This window comes from Natator depressus, chromosome 1, assembly GCF_965152275.1.
Source record: "Natator depressus isolate rNatDep1 chromosome 1, rNatDep2.hap1, whole genome shotgun sequence".
In the NCBI taxonomy this organism is placed as follows: domain Eukaryota; kingdom Metazoa; phylum Chordata; order Testudines; family Cheloniidae; genus Natator; species Natator depressus.
In genome coordinates, this window is record NC_134234.1 from 253432963 (window position 1) to 253454863 (window position 21901).

The 21901-nt window shown below is 47.6% G+C and overlaps 1 protein-coding gene and 1 long non-coding RNA gene across 3 annotated transcripts in view; one reads left to right on the top strand and one right to left on the bottom strand.

Annotated features, from left to right (window-relative positions):
• Positions 1–21901, top strand: part of LOC141985677 (apolipoprotein L2-like) — a 59249-nt gene that overhangs the window by 28867 nt on the left and 8481 nt on the right. Inside the window, exon 2 of one of the 2 annotated variants that reach the window (XM_074949895.1) lies at positions 18445–18517. The exons of the other annotated variant lie outside the window; for it this stretch is intronic. The gene's annotated coding sequence lies outside the window, so the exon portion shown is untranslated. The remainder of the gene's footprint in view (positions 1–18444; positions 18518–21901) is intronic. 2 annotated transcript variants of the gene reach the window in all.
• Positions 134–20065, bottom strand: LOC141985703 (uncharacterized). The gene is made up of 3 exons (XR_012638994.1): positions 20027–20065; positions 15471–15540; positions 134–175 (listed from the first exon to the last, which is right to left on the bottom strand). It is a non-coding gene; the product is annotated as an uncharacterized LOC141985703 (long non-coding RNA).

Sequence of the window (21901 nt, forward strand, 5' to 3'; positions counted from 1 at the left end):
GGGAGGGGAGGGAAGGACAGCGCTGTGTTTACAGTTTGGGAGACTTACCAACCTTCTTTATAGCTCCATAGAGGGAGCTGGCCAGGGAAGGACAGACAACTGGCAGGCACACTGAAGTGGTGATTTATTCCCTCCCAGGTTCAAGGAAACCTTATTGACATGGTCAGAACATGGCCTGATAATAAAATTCAATCAACAATTACTGTTTAATATGCACCCGTATCTGTGGCTAAGCAGAAGTGTATATACACAGAGAAAGGGAGCTCTTGTTAGGAGATGAAAATTGGCACCAGCCTAGAACTTGGGAGATCTGGGTTCAGTTCCCTGCCACAAACTTCCTATGTGACCTTAGGAAAGTCAGTAAGTCTCTCAGTGCTTCAGTTTCCCATAGTAAAATGGGGGTAATAGCAGTGACCTACTTCACAGTGGTTCTGTGAGTGTAACCCAGCCCTGAGGTGTGGGTATGAGTCCTGGGTTCATCAACAAAGGCACCTCGTGCCTCCACCCAAGGAAACCCCTCCTAGTGCAGAGAACATAAGAACGGCCATACTGGGTCAGACCAAAGGTCCATCTAGCCCAGTATCCTGTCTTCCGACAGTGGCCAATGCCAGGTGCCACAGAGGGAATGAACAGAACAGGTAATCATCAAGTGATCCATTCCTTGTCGCCCATTCCCAGCTTTTGACAAACAGAGGCTAGGGAAACCATCCTGGCTAATAGCCATTGATGGACCTATCCTCCATGAATTTATCTAGTTCCTTTTTTAACCCTGTTATAGTCTTGGCCTTCACAACATCCTCTGGCAAGGAGTTCCACAGGTTGACTGCGTGTTGTGTGAAAAAATACTTCCTTTTGTTTGTTTTAAACCTGCTGCCTGTTAATTTCATTTGGCGACCCCTAGTTATTGTGTTATTGAAAGGAGTAAATAACACTTCCTTATTTACTTTCTCCACTCCAGTCATGATTTTATAGACCTCAAACATATCCCCTCTTGTTTGTCTCTTTTCCAAGCTGAAATGTCCCGGTCTTATTAATCTCTCCTCACATGGCAGCCGTTCCTTACTCCTCATAATTTTTGTTGCCCTTTTCTGAACCTTTTCCAATTCCAATATAACACAGAGGGCCTGTTCCTTGGGAAAATATTTACCATCCAAACTCATACAGAGGAGCATTAGTCAGAATACACAAAAATAAAATAGCTATATCAGTTCCCAGAGTAATAAAACAATAACCAACAAAACACAAAATTAGTCATATATAAATTCTACCACCCACCCAACATTTACAGCCAGTGCAAACCACCCTACTTCCTCTCCCAGCAGCTAGCATCTGCCGAGGCAAAAACTGAGTTCAGGCTCAGTCTTTGATGGATGGTGCAGCACTGAATCAGTGGCTCGCTTAAAACACAATATCAGAATAAATAAACAAGGGTGTTTTTACAAACTACTGTATTCGCACCAAGGAGATTGTCGTTGTGCCTCTCTGATCTGGATTTAAGTGTGCAGTTAGGCTGACTTTCAGTAGCCTGACTGCAACTTGAAGTCTTCTGAGTTTTTGATTTCTGCTGAGATTACATTGTCCTAGAAATTCCAAAAGGTCTTCAAATCTTCCCATGGGTAGGAATGTAGAGGGTAGAAGGGTCCTTCCTGGCTGTGATGCTACTCCCCCTGCTACGCTCCAAACACAAGCAAAAAGCCAGAAGTATAACCAAACCCTTTGTCTCTGAGTTTTGGCTTTTGATTGGTTCTGGTAGTACCTTCCAGTTTGTTTGATCTCTGCCCTGGACTCTAGGCAGTCTGGGGAATAGGATCCTGAGCCTCTGTTTCCACTGCTGCTGTGGTGTAGAGGCAAGTCCCCTAGACCAGTGGTCTCCAAACTTTTTTGATCGCGCATCCCCAGGAGGAAAAAAAAATTGACGCAGGCGTGCTGCCAAAGAAAAAAGAAGGGAGGAGCTGCTACCTAGAAGAGCTGCCGCAGGCGCTCACCTCCTGCCGCCGCAGAACCAAAGGTAGAAGAGCTGCCGCAGGCGTGCCGGCAGCGCTTCTCCTGCCGCACACCCCCAGGGATGGTCTTGCGCACCCCACTTTGGAGACCACTGCCCTGGACGCTCAGTGTAATATGTTCGGAACAATCCGTTCAAGAGGGGGTTACACACTCCCTCACCTGGGAAAACTTGATGTTCCCATCAAGAATTTCAATAGACATTTAAAAGGATACGTAAATTCAGTTTCATTAATGTACACAAATACGCTGTCCTACTACAACCTGAGGACAACATTAATGGTGTAAGGCAGTTGCAGTTGTCCCTCCACCCGTCTGGGAGGGAGGCCATGCCCCCTTGCTACAAGGCCTCTGCGAGGGTGCAGTTCCAGGGGGGAATTAGACCTGAGGTCTCTGCCAGTCGGCGGGGTAGAGCAGTAATGTCTATAAGCCCTGGGTGGGGCAGCGCACAGTTGTGGTTCCTGGCTCTGGCAGACCACCAAACAAACACAGGTCTCTTGGTCTAGAGTGAGGAGCCTGCCACCCCAAGAGTGGGGTGGCAGGAGGACCTGGGCCTGCCTGACTACACTGGGTCCCAGTTCAGGGCCCTAGCAGTGGTGAAGTGGTCCACCGCTGGGTCAGCAGGGAAATTCAGCCACAAAACGTTGGTCAGATGTCAGTCAGCAACACAGCCGAACTATATTCGGCTCCCCTGGGCTAATTCCTACACTCCTGTTCAGGGGGGTGTACCTGGGTCCTAGTGTCGTCGTTCGCCTCGCTAGGATAAACAGCTAATGGCAACTTCTCGGTGCCTCCAGCGACCGGCAGCTCTGGTAGTCACTCTGGGTCTCGGGCGCTGTAATGTTTGCTGTCAGGTCCGAGCTCCAGCAACTGGTGGGAGACATCTTCTCCTCTGGCGGCTCCTCCCCAACTAAGCTGAAGGCTTTTATATTTCCAGTTCCTGTCCCATCCCTCTGTTTCTGGCGAGGTGGGCATGGGTGTCCTGGCTCTGCCCACCATGGGGCTGTCACAGTTGTCTCTCCAACCGTCTGGGAGGGAGGCCACACCCCCTCGCTACACAGTGGGTTTTAATATTGGACAGCATGCTCCTGACACCCACTTATACAGCACAGGGAGAAGTACACTGGAGGAGACACCAGGGGAGTCACAGATTAACTTTATGACAGGTTTCACCTCTTGACCAGACTGTCCGGGTACAGCTGTATCCTTGGCAGCAGTAGGGCATGCACTTCCCACCTCAGGCTCCACACTTGGGTCTGCAACTTCTCCCTCAGTAGGATTTTTCTCCATAACCATGGCCATATCGTCTTGATTTTGTGGTGAAATGAAATGTTCAGCCAAAGGGTTTAACTTACCTATAGCAGTAAGGTTTTGTTGAAACTAGGGTTTTCATTTCATTACGAGTCTTGTTCCTTCCAAACGTCATCAGATTGATGTGCTCATAAACCATTTCCCCACATGGGAAACTATACTTATTATCATCATTAGAAGCAAGAGGTTTCCCCTTGGCTGTCGCTGAATGAGCTATATCGAGAGATGGCACTGGAGACTGAGGTTAACTTGCTGTCTTCCTGCTCCAAGTAACAGGAGGTCTTTGGACAGGTGCTGGTACTGCCGTGTTAGTACTGGAGTCTAGCTGTCCAGTGGGCAACAGTTGGTTTCCGCGGAGAATCTTGCTAGGTTCTCTCCCCTCCTCAGGCCAAACTTTGTAGACAAGAAGGCCTGGCACCTTCTCTTCTGTGATGTAGGTTTAGCCTGGCAATGGTCAGCAATCTTATGTCTTTCCTGGAGCCCAAGATTTTGTGTCAGGATCTGCTCTCTGGTTTGCGGGTTTGATCCCTCACACAGTCGTTTTATTTGCTTTTGTTGGACTCTCTGCCTTTTTCTTTTCTGCTTCTGTGGCTATTTTATAGGCCTTTTTTAATGCTTTCTTAGTTGGATGACACACTGGAGGTAGATTTCAGAGTAAGCTCCATCAGCAGACACTCCAAAGGCTAAGTTCACTGGCAGTCTGCCTCTCTCCCAAATGTTAGGTGGCATGGGGAATATCCAGTGGGTTTTTACTTGTGCGATTTTAGGCAGGTACTAAGAAGCTGTCATGCTGACTCCATTTGAACTTTTGATTAGGGTTCAGGGTGCCTAACATGTTTAACAAGGTCCTATTAAATCTCTCTGGCTGAGGGTCTTCTTGGGGATGGCAGGAGTTGTTTTGGATTTCCTCATTCCTGTCATTTGCAATAGTTCTTTAATAAGCTGACTTCTGAAATCTTTTCCTGGATCTGAATGGATTCTACAGGGCAATCAATAATGCACAAAGAACTTTTCCCACAGCACCTCTGCAACGGTGGCAGCTTTCTAGTCCTCAGTGGGGAAGGCCTGCAAGTATTGGGTGAAATGGTCCTTTACCAGGAGTATGTTTTCAATGTTCTTAGTATTACTTTCCAAACTTAAAAAGTCCATGTGTACGAGATCAAGGGGTCCACAGCTGGTAATATTAACTAAAGGGGAAGATATCTTTGGCAGTGTTTTTCTTTGTGAATGTAACCCTTCTGCCAGTTGGAGCCAGCAGCAACCAGGGCCGGGTTCAATAGCTAGGGGTTCCTTTCCATCGATACAACACAAAACGGGTTTGAGCCCCCACCCAGTAACCTGGGAAAATGACACATCACCCCTGGGCACCTCTGAGAGGCAATACTTCCCCACTCGCAAGCACAGAGTCTGTGTAGAAAAGAAACTTTTAATAAAAGGAGGGAAGTAACTGGGTGTTAATTTGGAAAAACTCCGCAAACAAGGTTCATAAACAAAAACCATGAACAAAAGACCCACCCCCAAGTAAGTTGGGCAGTGTCCTTTTCCCCTCAGGTTCTTAAGGCCAGGAACCCAAAAGTCCTTTTCACGTGCCTGACCCTTCTCTGCACCCCACTCACATGTGCTGTCCTTGGTCAGTGCAGACCCAGAGTTCAGAGGTGCATCTGCAGAGTTCACCCCACCACACCTAGGGTGATGGGAGGGTAAAAGAGGCACGTTAGTGCTCGAGCACTCGCTCACCACCCATCTCTGCAAGGCGCTGCTGTGGCACTCTCCGCCAGCCTCCCTGCTGGCTGCTCGCTGTGCCTCTCCGCCTCACCAGCCACTCGTTCACCAGCCAACTGTCAATCACCTACTGCTGCCACCTGCTTCTCTGCTGTGACCTCTGCACATCAGTCTCTCAATGATTTTTAGCTCTTAGCAGGCAGGGCAGAAACACAGTCCTACCACAACTGATTTCAGTTCTGACTGAGCATTTAAAATAACAAAGAAACTCCTAATAAAGCCTATTTAGCTCTTTCTCTGAACAGTGGGGAGAAACAGGTTTAAACGTCCAGGAAGGACCTTTGGGGAGGGTTCTCAGCCTCTTGACTAAGACATCTAGCCCCACCCCTCTTCCTTTAACAGAGCTCTGGCATTTGAGCCCCTGGCTTAATGAGGTTCTTTCAACTGAGGGTGACCCTCTTATTTTGGGATAGGTTAAGCACAGTCCTGCTTTCCTGTATTCCTACTATAATTACAACATTGGTAAGCATATTTCACCACTCCTGAATTTAGACTTAATAATTTTATTAAAATGATGTTGAAATAAAAAGAAAACGGTACAGAGTTTAAGCATAGAAGTTTCTGGTTATTAGGGAATAAGGTACAGATTATCAAGGGATGCAAAGTTCGGTTTAGGAACAGATGGCATAAGAAATACATAATCTGCAATCTCCCCGATTGGGGGTAAAAGGTTAACGGGTCAAAGTACAGACATTGAGATATGGGAGTATGTTGTTCATATAATGGCTATATGCAGGTGTGGAGTATAATGAGTGGATACGATGATGAGGATGGATTTACCCTCATTTGGTTAGATTTAATGTTCAGTGAGTTTATGGTTCCGGTTCATATGGTCCAATGGAAAAAGTCTCTCGGTCTCTTTCTCATAGTTGATGCACAATGTCATACCGGCTCACACCTCCTGGTACTGTTGGTGGCTGGTAAGTGATTTGTAACCCAACACCAGCCAAAGTTGATTACTTTGACACCACTCCATCTGCTGAATATATAAGCAAGGCAGGAGCAAACTGTATTTACATAAACACACCCAAAGTCTCTCCCTCTCCCAGCTAGCTGTCAGGGAAGCATTCATTCAGATCCTGGTTACATGTACATCTAAAGCAAGCCTTGCAATGTTTTTCCACTTCATGAGCCATACATGGCCAACAGAACCTGAACTTTACTAGGTTAAGAGTTTTGTTTACTCGCAAGTGCTCATTTTCGTAATGGAGGAAATGTAGGACAATACTCCAGAGTTTAAATGGAAGCACTAGTTGTTTCTTTGGGGCCATTTAACCTTGCTTATGCGAAATAATAGGCCATTTATTAGAGTAAGCTTACTCCATTTTTAAAAAAAAATAAGGGTGCATCTTGGTGAGGAGACTTGACTGACAACTCTCACAATCCCTTCTGCAGAGTATGAATAAAGTCTTTTAAACTGAAGTCAGTTTTCTGAGCTTTTCTCTAGGCAGACTTGCAGTAAAGAAGTTGTATCCAGATGGGTGAAATGGGCTTAACCCATAGAGATAGCTTCTGGAGGGGCTCCCAGCTGGTTGGCAGCCCTCTTCAGGTTGGTGGTCATTTTGTCTGTAGAGATTAGCATATGGCATATAGCCTTTACACCAGAGTCAAGAATAGTCCTCCAGAAATCTGGTGTGTTCTGTTCTGTGTGAAGGTGCTAAGACAGAGCACCATCATTAGTGTCGTTCAAACTGAGCCGGTGCTGAAGTCATAAAGGGACAATGCTGAAAGCCATCAGTGTCCGTAGCATGAAGCTTAGCTGATGTTAGCACATAGGATAACAGGTTGCTGTTTGTACATACCAGAAACTTGGCTGCATAAAGATAGTCATGAAACATTTTCACTGCTGCCCACTTCAATGCCAGAAACTTCAACTTGTGAGCAGAATAGTTTTTTTTTCCTCTACTTTCAAACTTCTGCTGGCAAAGGCAATGGGTTTTAACTCTTTATCATTTCCTTGTTAAAGAACTGCTTCCAGACCACTACAGCTAGTGTCTGTATGCAAAGTTTAGGGGTTTTAAGGTGAGCATAGGCTAGTACAGAGGTGGGCAAACTACGGCTCATGGGCCACATCCGGCCCGCGGGACCGTCCTGCCTGGACCTGGAGCTCCTGGCTGGGGAGACTAGCCCCCGGCCCCTCCCCTGCTGTCTCCCCTCCCCTGCAGCCTCAGCTCGCAGCGCAGCATAGTAAGGGGATGGGGAGCGGGGGGTTGGATAAGGGGCAGTGGGTCCCGGGGTGGCAGTCAGGGGACAGTTGGATGGGGCGGAGGTTGGGGGGGGCGGTCAGGGGACGGGGAACAGGGGCAATTGGATAGGCGTGGGAGTCCCGGGGGGGCCTGTCAGGGGGTGGGGGTGTGGATAGGGGTTGGGGCAGTCAGGGGACAGAGAGCAGGGGGGTTGAATAGGGGGTGGGGTCCCAGGCAGGGGGTCCCGGGTGGGGGCAGTCAGGAGACAAGAAGCAGGGGGGTTGGATGGGTCGGAGGTTCTGAGGGGGGAAGTCAGGGTCAGGAAGTGGGAGGGGGAGGATAGGGGGCGGGGGTACAGCCTTCCCTACCCGGCCCTCATACAGTTTCGGAACCCCGATGTGGCCCTCAGGCCAAAAAGTTTGCCCACCCCTAGGCTAGTACCAGCCAGGGCCTGTGTCAGGCACTGGATGATCTGCTGTAATGTCTCCTCACATTTGGGGTCTCATCGGGCTCTGAAAGGTTGAGACTCCTTAAAATAGGGTTTTTCTTTAAATGTTTTCTTGCCAGTCCCCTCAGATCTGGTAGGGACATACCCCTGTGTTAGTTCACGCAGGGGTCTCACAACTAATGAATAGCTCTTGACGAACCTACAGCAGTATCCACATAATTCTAAAAAGAATAGTAGGCTTCGTAAATTGCATGGCTGAGACCAAGTAGCCAAAGCACTTATTTTGTCAGGCCTGGGAGATATTCCTGGTTCAGACATGACGTGTCCCCCATATTTGGTGGTGGTCTGGCAGAAAACACATTTGTGCAGTGATAATTTCAGGCCACATTCCTGCAGACAATCCAGGACCTTTAGCAAATGTGTTTCATGGTCCTTTAGGGGCTTTCCGAAGATGATGAGGTCATCTAAGTAGACTAGCAAAAGTCTTCCCTTGGTTAGGAACATGGAGGGTAAAAGGGTCCTCCCTGGCTGTGATGCTTCTCTCCCTGCCTTACTCCAAATACAGCCAAAACCCAAAAGTATAACCAAACCCTTTCTCTCCGAGTTTTGGCTTAAGATTGGTTCTGGTAGTAGCTTCTAGCTTGTTTTATCTCCACCCTGGAATCTAGGCAAAGAGTCCTGAGCTTCTGTAGCCATTGCTGCTGTAGTCCAGGGGTAACCCCCCTAAAGGCTTAGTGTAATATGTTAGGAACAAACAATTCCAGAGAGGGTTACAGATACTACAGTGAGGAGGGCCAGATAAGTATCTTCAAGAGGTGTGTATGACATCTCTGAATAATTCATAGCCATAGAGGGTTTGTCTTGACTAGGAAAAGTGGCAGGAGCCTAAGCTACAACTTGACCACCTAAAACTGAGGCTAAAGGTGTTACCCTCCAGCTAGCCTAGGGGAAAGGACAAGTTTCAGTTGGGCTTAGCTAGTACGTTGGTCAAGACAAACTCATATTTGTAACCCTTCTGTTACCTTTCTCCGATTATCCTTTCTAAACCCCTAAATTACAGTTTGCTTCCTATCTTGTGCCTAGCTTATTACACCACATATCATATTTCAGACATCATGAGTCAATCCCAGGTACAAAATTGCTCTGGAGAAGTGTGGTGTAAAATGTGCATATAATTTTGTACTGACTTTCTGTAATATAAACCAGGTTGAACTGTATGGCTCACCATGATAACCTCATACTAAATTTTGGCCATCAATTTTCTGCCAGTAAACATCCACCCAGACTTTGGATCTAATCAAAGACTCAGTTTCATTTCAGAGTTTCTATATGGAAGGGGACATTTAGGTTAAGGGTGGGGGGTATAGAGTGTTAGCTGACAGCTGTCTGATTGGTATAATTTATCATGTACTTTTGACCACCTCACCTGCACTCAGCTCACTAAACCATCTTGCTGGGACATCTAACAACACTCCAGGCTACTCTACTTTTTTTAAAAAAAACAACCTGGCACAAAAGGTCCCCCTCCCCCGCAATCGCCTCCACCCAAATTACACAGACACTAGGCCAGGGACAGGTCAATATTCTGTTTTAGAACAGTGAGAGATTTAAAGCTCTGATAACTCATGATCCACTGGGGCTAAAAATAAGAGTTATAGTGTAAGCAAGCCAGAAAAGCCTCCTTTTCAATAAGATAAAACACTTTTCCAAAATCTATTTGTTCTAATTTTCCTCTTCTTCTGAGGCCCAAAAAGTTGGTCTCATGGTATGAAAGGGAGTCTGGTTTGACAAGTAAAGGAATATAGAACTATTAACATTCTATATAACTCTAAACTTGTTTAAAACAAAGTTTTCCTGAAAAATATGGGGCAATTACAGATACATGATCATGTGATATGGTATAAAAGGTCTTATTAGCACTCATCTGGGATAACCACATAACTCATGGGTAAAAAGGCTTCATTCTGCTCGGAGTAAAGATTCCATCCCAAACTCAGCCTATTATTAATAATTATTAGTATTGTGGTAGCATCTAGGAACCCCAGTCAGAGACCTGGACCCCATTGTGCAAGGCACTGTATGAACACCGAACAAAAAGACACTCTGTGGCCCAATGAGCTTACAATCTAAGTAAAACCCTAAAAAACCCAGTAAAACCTTTCTGTCACATTGATCTCTCTGTGCCTCAGGTCCCCACCTGTGAAATGGAGATAATACTTGACCATCTCACAAGGCTAAAATCCATTAATGTTTGTGAGGACCATACGCATCTAGATAGATCCATTAGGCTAATTAAAGAGACATGACATAAATCATTCCAAATAGCTTCCAGCCCTCAGGAAAAACATTCTACCTGATTAGATCATCTTTGTAAATCACAGTATATAAGTGCTAATAATTATAACGCTGTATAACAGAGTGTGCTGATGAATGTGAAAAATCCACCCCCGAGAGATGTAGCTGTACAGTAACTCCTCACTTAACGTCCTCCCGCTTAACGTTGTTTTGAAGTTACGTCACTGCTCCATTAGGGAACATGCTCATTTAAAGTTGTGCAATGCTCCCTTCTAATGTTGTTTGGCTGCCTGCTCTGTCCACTGCTTGTAGGATTCTGTGGAAGAACAGCAACTTTACAAGGGAGCATTGCACAAGTCCCTCTTCTCCACCTCCTCCCTCTCCCTCCCAGTGCTTCCCCCACCACCAAACAGCACAGTGTCTCCACTCCCCCCCCCCAGAAAGTCCTAAGCACTGCCAAACAGCTGTTTGGCATCAGGGAAGCGCTTGGAGGAAGCGGGAGGAGCGGGGACGCGACATGCTCTGGGGAGGAAGTGGAATGGAGGTGGGAAGAGGTGGGCCTGGAATGGAGCAGGTAGGGGAAGAGGCGGGCCTGGAGCATCCCCTGGCAAAGTCGGCACCTGTTCTTCCGGGGGGGAAGCTGCCGCTGCTGCTGTGCAAGGTGCTTCCTAGTGTCCTTGCCTACCTCATTGTCTGCAGCGGGCTGTGCCTGTGTAGGGTAAGCCGGGGGTACCTCCCAACCACAGTACAGTACAGTATATAATGCCTTTTGTCTGCCCCCAAATTTTTTCCTTGGAAACTAACTCCCCGCATTTACATTAAATCTTATGGGAAAATTGGATTCGTTTAACGTCGTTTTACTTAAAGTTGCATTTTTCAGAAACATAACTACAACGTTAAGTGAGGAGTTACTGTACCAACCTAACCCCCGGTGTAGACTGCGCTGAGTCAACAAAAGAATTCTCCCATTGACCTAGCTACTGCCTCTCCGGGAGGTGGAATACCTGCGCCAAAGGAAGAACCCTTCCTGTCGGCATAGGTAGCATCTACACTGAAGCGCTGCAGCCGTAGCGTTTTAAGTGTAGACAAGCCCTGAGGCAGGATACATGACTCAATGGGTCATTGACTAGCTGGGACCAAACAGATGCTCTGAGGTTCAAAGCAGAATACTGGTGACCCCTCCCCCCAGCCCTTCCCTTCCCTTCTCCCCTTTAAAGTCCTAAGGAGTCCCTCTATTTCCCTCTTATGCCTCCAAGTCATCATCAGTGTTCTTCTGACTGGGACTCTCCCTCAGAGTCAACCCTGTATGTTAGGCAAGTGGGGAGGAGGGAGGTGCGAGTGAGCGACACAGAGAGATAATGCCATCATCTATATGACAGGAGCCTGCTGCATGCTCATACATACATCCTGCAAGTTCCTAGAGCTCAGCCCAAACTTGAACCTATTGGGCATGACCTGCTGCCACCTAGTGGCTCTGGGTGAGTAATGCAATAAGTGCAGCCTCATTCATAGCAAGGTCACAGTAGGATAATCCCACTAGCAGGAGCCAGGGATTTTAAAGAATTCTCTGTGTGGCAGCGGGAAAGAAGAGTACAGATTATGGTCCATTGCTAACTAAACCATGACCAATGTCTGTAGGAAGACCCCCATGCTAGCAGGACTTTAAATATAGATGGCTGCTTCTCCAATTCAGCATTAGCTATTGTGCTCTGACGAGGACAAGTTACAAGATCGTCCCGAGAGCAAAAGGAGCTATCAGATAGTAGCTGCCATTTTGGATTCTCACTTCTGCAACATTCCAGTGTGTAGCTGGGCATTTTATAAAAGGGAGAGGCAGGAACTCAAAAATGGCAACTCCAAGAAACATGTCTGGGACACTGCAAGATAAGAGCCCTGCAGCGGGACGGGGAATCTCGTGGGTCCCACAGGATCCACTGTCATAAAAGCGGGAGTGGGTAAAATGTGCTTTGTTGTGGGCAGGATTGGGTGGGCCAAGAAAAAAAAACAGACTATGGTAATTTGCAGGAAAACACTTTCAGTGATATAAAGCAAGTTTTTCTTTTTTTTAAATAAAGGTTTTAATGTTTAAATTTAAACAAGGGCTCGAAAGAGATTTGGTATCTTTTCTAACAGGAGTTAAAATATTTTTACATGGTTTAAGCAAGATTTGTTTTATAATTTCAGTGGTAAAAATTGTGTCTGAATTACGTTTATATATATATAATATGTTAACTGACTGAGTTTTGTTTTGTTTTTTAGTAGCATAGGGAAAACCTCTCTCTCTTGCGGGATTTGCAAGATTGAAGGTTTTTGCAGGTGGGAGCGAGATAAAAATGCAAGAAACAATGTGGGAGCAGGTGGGAGTGGCAGCGGGATTAAAAAAATAGTCCCACACAGGGCTCTACTGCAAGGTACAGGATGCAGCGTTCCTGGATCACCCACACTTTGATGGGGACTGGCCTCCTTAAGGAAATTACAGAGCAACTAGAGAAACTCAAATGCAATTCATTGGCAATACTCAGCGTCAGAAGGTTCTGTTGGCAATAAATGGGGGATATGACCATGTAATATTTTTCATCTTTCTGGTGTCTTCTCTGTGAGGATGTCAAAGCACTTTACAAGCGTTAAGGAATTAAACTTCACTTATGAAAGGCAGTTACTGCATTATCATCTCTGTTTTACAGATGGAAACTGAGCCACACAGAGAGGTTATATGACTTGCTCAAGGCCATGCACAAGGTCATTAGCAGAGCCAGGAAGAGAACCCAGTTCTCCCAGTCCACTGCTCTAACCTCAGGATCCTTCCAAAGATACAACAAAGGCATAGATTTAGCTCTAGAAACTACAGCTGTTCCTTAGTTACTAAGATGGGGCCTATCTGCAAAAAAGGAGCCATGAGATCCCCTAAGAATTATGGACCAGTGAGCCATACCATTGTATTTGGACAGGGGCCATCGGGAACTAATTCCAAGTGATTTGCACACAGTCCAAACTTTTCTTGTGATGACGTTACTGTGAAGAGAGACTCATCTGTAATCCATAAAGTCATCTCTGGGTCTGGTGACATCAAAAGCTTCACTCTTCTGAGGTCACTATAATTCCTGGCACCTCACTCTTGCCTCTCGATTTATTCCCTGAATCCACAATGCTTATCCTTTTGAGTCTTTTCTCTACAGCCAGGCTTCCTGAACGCATGCAGTAAAGGCCACACTCAGGACAGAATTGCTAGTAGAGCTGGCTGAAATTTTTCATTTGAGATTTTTTTCTTCATAGAAACAAACATTTCCATGGAAAATGTTCATTTTCCTCAAGTTGTTTTGAATTTTCATTAAAAAAATGAAAACCAGAAAATTCATTTCGTTTTGTTGTGTCTTCGTTTGCAGATGCCAAAAAGGGAAATATTTTTCATGTTCAGCTTTTCAGCAAAACCCCAAAATGTTTGGGCAAAAACAAAAAAAATCATTTACATTGAAATTTTTTATTAAAATAAAATGATTCTGTGACCAGCTTCAGGCCATCCTGGCTATTACACCTTTGTATCATGGATAGCATTACAGGGTCACATTACAAGCCTATCAACAGCAGAGTATCAAGGTGGCTCAGGTAATCTCTTTTATGGGACCAATGTCTGTTGGTGAGAGAGAGAAGCATTCGAGCCACACAGAGCTCTTCGTCAGGGCTGGGAACGGTACTAAGGCCTGGTCTACACTACAGAGTTAAGTCGGCGCAAGGCAGCGTACGTCGACCTAACTCTGGAGGTGTCTACATTAAATTTCGCTCCCGCCAACGTAACTTACTAACTCCATCTCCATGATCAGCAGAGAGTTTAGGTCAATGTAGTTCGGTCGAAGCAGTGACAGTGTAGACACTGTGTTACTTACCCCGGCTGTCAGTGGCCTCCAGGAGGTATCCCCACAATGCCGCACCTTGACTGCTCTGGTCACCATTGTGAACTCCACTGCCCAGCAGCCAGGTACACAGGAAGCCACCCCTCCCCTTTAAAGCCCCGTGAATTTTTGAAATGCCATTTCCTGTTTGCCTGGCTTGGAGAGCTCACCAGGCAACTGACCATGCTGGCTACATGCTACAGACGTGCTCCTGCCTGGAGTACATGGGGGACGGTGGGGTCGGATCTCATGGGTCTGTCAGGAGAAGAGGCCGTGCAGGCACAGCTCTGATCCAGCCATAGAAATATCAACATCTACGAGCAGGTCGCTTGAGGCATGGAGGAGAAGGGGTACGACAGGGACCAGCAGCAGTGATGCGTGAAAGCCAAGGAGCTGCAGCAGGCGTACCAGAAGGCAAGGGAGGCTAACAATCACTCTGGTGTGGACAATACTTAATTTGTGCCAGGCCTGAGCCCCTGGCACCTCTGGGCTTGACAGTTCATAGCCCCAGCACTTCTGGGCTTGCTGCATCAGTTATGAACGTAAAAAAATTGCTTGAGCCCCGGCACCTCTTTCATTACAAATTAAGCACTGGCTGTGGAACCACAGACCTGCCGCTTTTACAAAGAGCTGCACACCATCCTTGGACGAGACCCCACCACCATCCCCAAGAGCCCCCGTGTATATTTTGTAGGACCCCAAGGCAGAGGTCCCCACCATGAACAGGGAGAAGGAACAGGGGATCCAGCAGCGCAGCGAACCAGGACCTGTTTTTGACTCCAGCGCAGTCCAACCAGTCCTAACAGTTGAGTACGGGTGAGCCTGATGCAGGGGAAGGAACCTCTGGTAAGTATATGGTTTGCTTAGAAATTCCAGAGATGGAACCCCCAAAGTGGCAGGACACATCCATTGATTTACTCTTTTTTACTTATGCTAGAAGAGGTAGTGAAACAACCAACAGAGTCAGAGTTGCTATCCACTTCTCATCCCCCTCTAGAGTTAGGCAGAGGGGGCCCCCGCAGAACAATTTGTTTATGTGCACTGGGATATCCCGTAAATCCTCCGTAGATATCTCGATGAAACTTTCCTGCAGATAATCTGCAATCCTCTGCTGAAGGTTTCTGGGGAAGACTGCGGTAGGACAGTTTCCCACACCACTCAGCAATTACTTCAGCAGGCACCATTGCAGCACACAGGCTAGCAGCGTACTGCCTTGGTCTGCAGCTGGACATCTGCAGGAGTTGTTCCCTTTCAGCCTCCATTACCCTCAGGACTGAAATATCGGCTAAAATCCAGCTCCACCTATGGAAAATGGTGCCCGTATTCAGTTCAGTTGCCCTATACACATATACTCATGCCTGTGAGCTATCTCCCCTCATTTCCCCAGTTTGCCTCCCACCCCAGGGCCATACTCACCATGGCTGGTACTGTGACTGCCATCATGCTGTATAAACCCCAAGGAGAAGCAATAATGGAGTGCTTAAAATTTGTCTGGATCAAGGGGAGTGAGTTCAGTATCCTAAGTTTCAGTTTATCTCGTGAATACATTGACAATGGTACCTCTGTGTACTGTATCTTCAGCAGCTGCAAAGTGGCCTTCGGGGTCGCTCCATCCACACCAGCAGAACAGCTGAGCCAGATAAGGAGAAAGAGAAAGAGGACTCAGGATGACATGTTCCAAAAAATCCTGCAAGCCTCCGCTGCTTCAGATAACAAGTATAGGGCTTGGAGGATCACCCTTGTAAACAGTCTGGCCAGACAGTCAGGCAGTGCAGAGAGAGGTGCAGGAAAAGGAGAGGGACATGCCACAGGAGATGCTAGCGCTTCTCAGGCAGCAAACAGACATGCTGCAGACTCTGGTGGACCTACAGGTTCAACAATCCCATGCTCGCCTCCCTCTGCATTCCATAGAGAACTGCATATCAGGACCTCCCTACAGCTCCCCCCCCAAACATTCCACACAGTACAAGGGGCCGCTGCTCTACCCCTACCATTCCACCCCTTGGGGATATTAAAAACATTCACAGCCGCACATACACTGACCTGTGAAAGACACGATTGGTGTATGTGCAGCTGAGATGGAAATGACTGTTCTTTCCCCTTCATACGTTCTTTTCCCTTAATGTGTTATGTTCTATTAAGTTATAAATGTTTTTCTATTTGCATTGTTATGGAGTAAAAATCTATTCTGGGAAACAAATGCATTTTTATTCGATCACAACATATGCTGGGTGGTGCTGCCATCCTTTACAGACAGCATGGGTGCACTGGCAGTGTTATTTTACTACACACACAGCACTCACCAAAGGGTTCATAACAGAGCTACAAAAGAGCAAGGCCAGGTAGAGCGCACTACAGCAACACACACTACTCTGGCTCACTATTAAAATGGTCTTACAAAGCCTCCCTGAGCCTAATAGCTCCGCACTGTGTTCTTCTTGAAGACCTGGTCTCCAGCTGCTCAAAATCACCGGACAGCTGCTCCACCTCTACTCTTCACTCCATGGAAACTTTGCCCCCTTTGCTTCACAGATATTATGCAGGACACAGCAGGCAGCTATAACCATTGGGATATTTTTTCATTGAGGTCCAATCTCATGAGTAGAGAGTGCCAGTGACCCTTCCAATATCCAAAGGCACATTCAACAGTCATTCTGCACGTGCTCAGCCTGCAGCTGAAGCACTCCTTGGTGCTGTTGAGGTGCCCAGTGTACAGCTTCTTGAGCCATTGGAGCAAGGGGTAGGGCTGGGTCACCCGGGATGACCACTGGTATTTCAACATCCGCAATGGTAATCCACCAGTCGGGGAAGAAAGTCCCTGCTTGCAGCTTTCTGAACAGCCATGTGTTCTTAAATATGTGTCATGAACCTTTCCTGACCAGCCCACACTGATGTCGGTAAAGCATCCCTGGTGATTCACCAGAGCTTGCATTACCATAGAAAACTAGTTTTCTCTGTTAATGTACTCTGTGGCAAGGCAGTCTGGTGCTAAAATAGGGATATGCATGCCATCTATTGCTCAACTGCAGTTGGGGAACCGCATTGCTGCAATGCCATCCACTATGTCTTGCACATTGCCAAGAGTCACAGTCCTTCCCAGCAGGAGGCGATTAATGGCCCTGCACACTTGCATCACAACAGCCCCCATGGTGGAATTCCCAGCTCCAAATTGATTCCCAACTGATCAGTAGCAATCTGGCGTTGCAAATTTTCACTGTGCAATTGCCACTCCCTTCTCCACTGTCAATGCAGATCTCATTTTGGTGTCTCTGAGTTGCAGGGCTGGGGCGGGCTCTGCACACAGATCCTGGAACGTGGCCTTGCGCATCCAAAAGTTCTGCAGCCACGGCTCATCATCCCAAACCCCCATGACAATGCGATCCCACCAGCCAGTGCTGGGTTCTTGGGCCCAGAACCAGCACTCCACTGTCTGAAGCTGCTCTGTGAATGCTGCCAACAACTTTGAATTGTTTCTATGTCCCACAGCCATCTAGCCTCCAACGAATCATCATGTTCCCCGTGGCACCTCTTGCAGCTCTGCAGTTACTGCAGGATCAGGTGGCCCGTGCTCATCGCAGTAGTGCAGAGCTGTGCAGGCTCCATGCTTCTGTCAGAGATGGTGGACAGCGAGGAGGGAAGCACGGGTTTATGGGATGGAGAATACTGCATTCTGGGAAGTTGAATCCACGCTCCCAGTCACCCCTGCATGACTCGTTTCATCCCAGTGCAGCATTATGAAAACTTACCACAACACCCTGCACTGGATGGGGGCGAGGTGCACTGTGGGATAGCTGCCATGGTGCGCTGCACCCTGCATCAACACAAGCACTCCTGGTGAGGACACGCACCGCCAGCACACGGAGCGCAGTTTGGACGAGCACAAACAATAACTGCTGCAGCTGTATGCCAACGTAACTTAGATCAACATAATTTTGTAGTGTAGACTGAGAGTGTCCCAGCTAAATACAAGATCAAACAGATAGTTTAGCATAAGTAGCACATATTCTAAGGGACTATTCAAGGTGAAGTGGCTTATTAACACCCCTGCAGTCATAGGACAAAAAGGAAGTTAGCGGGTTACAGATTGTTGTAATAAGCCATAAATACAGTGTCCTTAGTAAGACCATGACTCTAGACTGCTAAACTATCTGTTCAATCTTCTGTTTAGCTCTGACACTCTAAATACCTTTCCCAGACCTGAAGAAGAGCTCTGTGTCACTCAAAAGCTCGCCTTTCTCACAAACAGAAGTTGGCCCAAGCTATTACCTCACCCACCTTGTCTCTTTAATATCCTGGGACTGACATGGCTACAACAACACTGCCTACAACAGGAGAGTGTAGCCAGCAGACAGGCTTGCTCTTTGACCAAAAAATGCCCTTTGTTTCGCTCCTCCCACTTTCCTTCATAACAGGTTATACTGAGTTACTCCACCCTTGGTAAACACACACTAAGGGCCTTGGTGAGTATATTTGGCTTCTATAGGACATATTTTTTAAATCCACTTCTGAGAAACTCCTCTCCACTTCCTTACAGGAAACTGTGCTTCAGCCTTCACAGACACGGCCCTATGATTTCTCAGGCCAACTAGCGAAGGGCAGCCAGAGAGGTAAGGGTCATAGCGTTTCATCAGGGCTTTCGATCTTGCAGACCTTATATTGAGGAAGGGGATATTGCTTTGCCTCCTGCTGGCCTGTGGGCAAACCAGAAATTCCCTGTAAAATGTAAACTATTGATTGTTTGCAGCTGAGATGGAATTGATTGTGGAGATCCCCTTTGCGCTTACACTTACGCTTAAATCTTCCCTTCCTCTTAAATGCTAGGTTTAGTACCTCATCTCTTGACACCGACAGATTCCAGCAGCAGGGAGGTGGGGCTGGGCTGCCTGCTGAAAGGGGGCTGGAAGAGGCATATATCAATATCAAGAATATCATGGCAAGAATATAGCTGGAAGAGGGGTGTGTGGCGGGGAGAGAGAAGCATCTGTGCAAAATGTTGGGTCATTCACCTGGGTAGAGACCAGTGCAGTGCACTTTACTCATCAGTACGCTTGTGTGAACTGTTCTAAGGGCCACTAAAATCAAAGGGAGCTTTGCCATTGACTTCAGTGGTCACAGTCTGAGGCTTTCAAAGACAGCTAGCTAGAAAATTATATAACCTGATTGCCTTCTTTTGGAAAGTGCACAAGTCAGCGTTGAGACATGGTGTGATGGGCACAAAGCTGCTGTGTAATAATCTAAGACCACCGGTATGTAATAATTCTCTGTACACTGTATTATTGAGGTTATTGGTTATTGAGATAGACTGCGTAACTTACACTGCAGTAGTGGAATGTTTATTATAATCGTATAATGCTCAAATTCAATGAGGACTGGAAAAACAAGCAGGAAAGAAACATAATGGTCCCACATAAGAACAGAGCTTATATCTTGTCTCTAACAAAGATGCAAGACTTATTCTGCCAGGCTAGGAGACTAGTGATCAAAAGGTCTATAAATAGGGGAGTGATCAAAACATTACGCAGTCTTTAAAGGTGACACTCTCTGAAGCAGGGGGAGAAATGGTTTGTGAGCTAAAGCAACAGATTATGCAGGCCAGACCTTAGAGGTTTCAGGGTTTCTACAGGAAGCTTAGACATATCTACCAAGGTCCTCATGTGGAAGAGTGTTAGATACCTGGTAAGCTAGACATGCATTAGTCTGTTTATTGTTTTAAGATTTGTTTCATCTGAAAAGCTTTGGTTCTAAATAAATAACACTCTGCTTTAGAAAGCCTGTTCTGTTACTGGGTAGCGAATACCATTGTCATTGGTCACACAGGGGACAGAAATGCAGGCACTGAAAATAAGTCAGCCCGCTGAGGTAATCATGGCTACGGCTACATTTTAGTCATGGGTATTTTTAGTAAAAGTCATGGTCAGGTCATGGGCAGTAAACAAAAACTCATGGCCAGTGACCTGTCCATGGCTCGTACTATATACCCCGACTAAAACTTGGGTGCTTTTTGGGGGGTTATGTGGCCCATGGGTGCAGCAGGTGCTCTGGGGGGGTGGTCTGGGGGCTCGCAGCCCAGGACTCCCACTGTTGCAGGGGTGAGGGGGGGCTGGCAGGCTCCCTACCTGGCTCCACACAGCTCCCAGAAGCAGCCGGTCTGTCCCGGCAGCCCCTAGGTGGAGGCGCAGCCAGCTGGGCTCCGTGCACTGCCCCCGCCCCGAGTGCCCAATCCCAGCCAATGGGAGCTGCGGGGGAAGCGCCTGTGGGCGGAGGCAGCACGCACCACGCAGAGCCTCCTGGCCACGCCTCCGCCTAGGAGTCGGACATGCTGGCTGCTTCCAGAGAGCCCCCCCCCAAGGTAAGTGCCACCCAGAGCCCTCACTCCCTCCCACACTCCAACCCCCTGCCTCAGCCCTGAGCCCCCTCCCACATCCAAACTCCTGCTGATGCTGAGGGGGAGGGGCGCAGTGGCCCGAGACTACCGCAGCAGCAGCCTGTGTGGCAGCCCCCAAGCCAGCCTCATCGGCCACTGCAGAAGTCATGGAGGTCCCAAAAAGTCACAGAATCCACGACCAGGGCTGGCCCACAACATTTTGGTACCTGAGGCAGGGAGCTCAAATGACGTCCCCATGCCCCCTCACTTGGGCCAAAACTTTGAAACTCTGGGTCCTAGTGGCTCTCTCCCCCCACAGGCTGGCACCTGAGGCGGTCGCCTCAGTTTGCCTCATGGTAAGGCCAGCCCTGTCCATGACTTCCGTGACAGACCCACAGCCTTAATCATGGCTGATCTCAGGGGACTGCAGCCAGGCCCTGTTCTGAGAGTGATAGAATCACAGGATTCCACCCTGAGAAAGGCAATGGCATCAGGCCCAAGACCAGAGCAGGGTGCACGCGAAGAAAACAGGTGGGGGTCAGAGGTGCAGTTAGTCCAATGACTGTGGCATGTGGCTGTACTCCCAGGCAGGTTAAATTGTGCTGCACAGCAGCCACAGTTCCCTCCAGGAGCTTTCTGTTCTGTACTGAAACAATACAACAAGAAGAAAACAGTTTCACTCCCTTGGAACGCCCACCCTGCCTAGTTACCAGATCAGTACTCTGACTCGAGTGCCTCCCAATGACACCAGCAAAATGGCAGGATTCAGCTGAAGGCCACTTGTGGTGGGGAAGGGGAGATAGGCAGGGAGGGGAGATTGTCCTACCAAGGTGCCTGGGCCAACATCAGCTGAACAGCATGTGGTCAGTAGTCACATTTCCCAGCTAACACCCATGCCCGGTATAAATACAGTGTCAAAACACGAGCCTGAGGCCCCGACCCAGGTACTGTCAGTTGGACTGAAACTGCAGAACAGGTTGCTTTTGTTTGCCAAGCAGGAAATTAGGGCTCTTGCTTCCTCAGGGCCTGATCCTGACTGGTGCTGAACAGCTCAGCTCCCACTGAGTTCAGTGGCAGATGAGAGTACCCAGCCTCCAGCAGGAAGCACAAGGCACCTCCCAGGACAAGGCATCCAGAACTATTCCTCTTTGTGATTCCAGCAGGTCAGAGCTGCTAGTGCAAGGAGAACAAGGCTGCATCACAGTGTAAACAAACACCCTTTCTGTGTCGCTGAATTTCTAACATCTTTGGGAGGAGTTTGTACACTGCTCCAATGCTGCAGCAATGCAGTTGATGAAACTGAAAATTAAAATTCTTTTATTTTCATTTTAGCTGCTCTTTGGAGACAACAGATGTAGTAACAATAACCCAGCGCTTTGGGCTCATATCGCACATTTCATCTGAAGAGCTCAAAGCGCATCAAAAGGAGGCACAGGGATCACCCCTATTTTTGCAGATGGAGAAAACGAGGCGCAGAGCAGTTAAGTGACTAGCCGAAACGCACGCAGGATGGCCAGAGTGGAATCACAATCAGGACCTGGGTCATACAACTCCTAAGTCCCTTTCTCATGCTGGCTCTCCAGCATCCAGTAGATCCGTCATCCCCATTTCTTTCCCATGGCTGGGT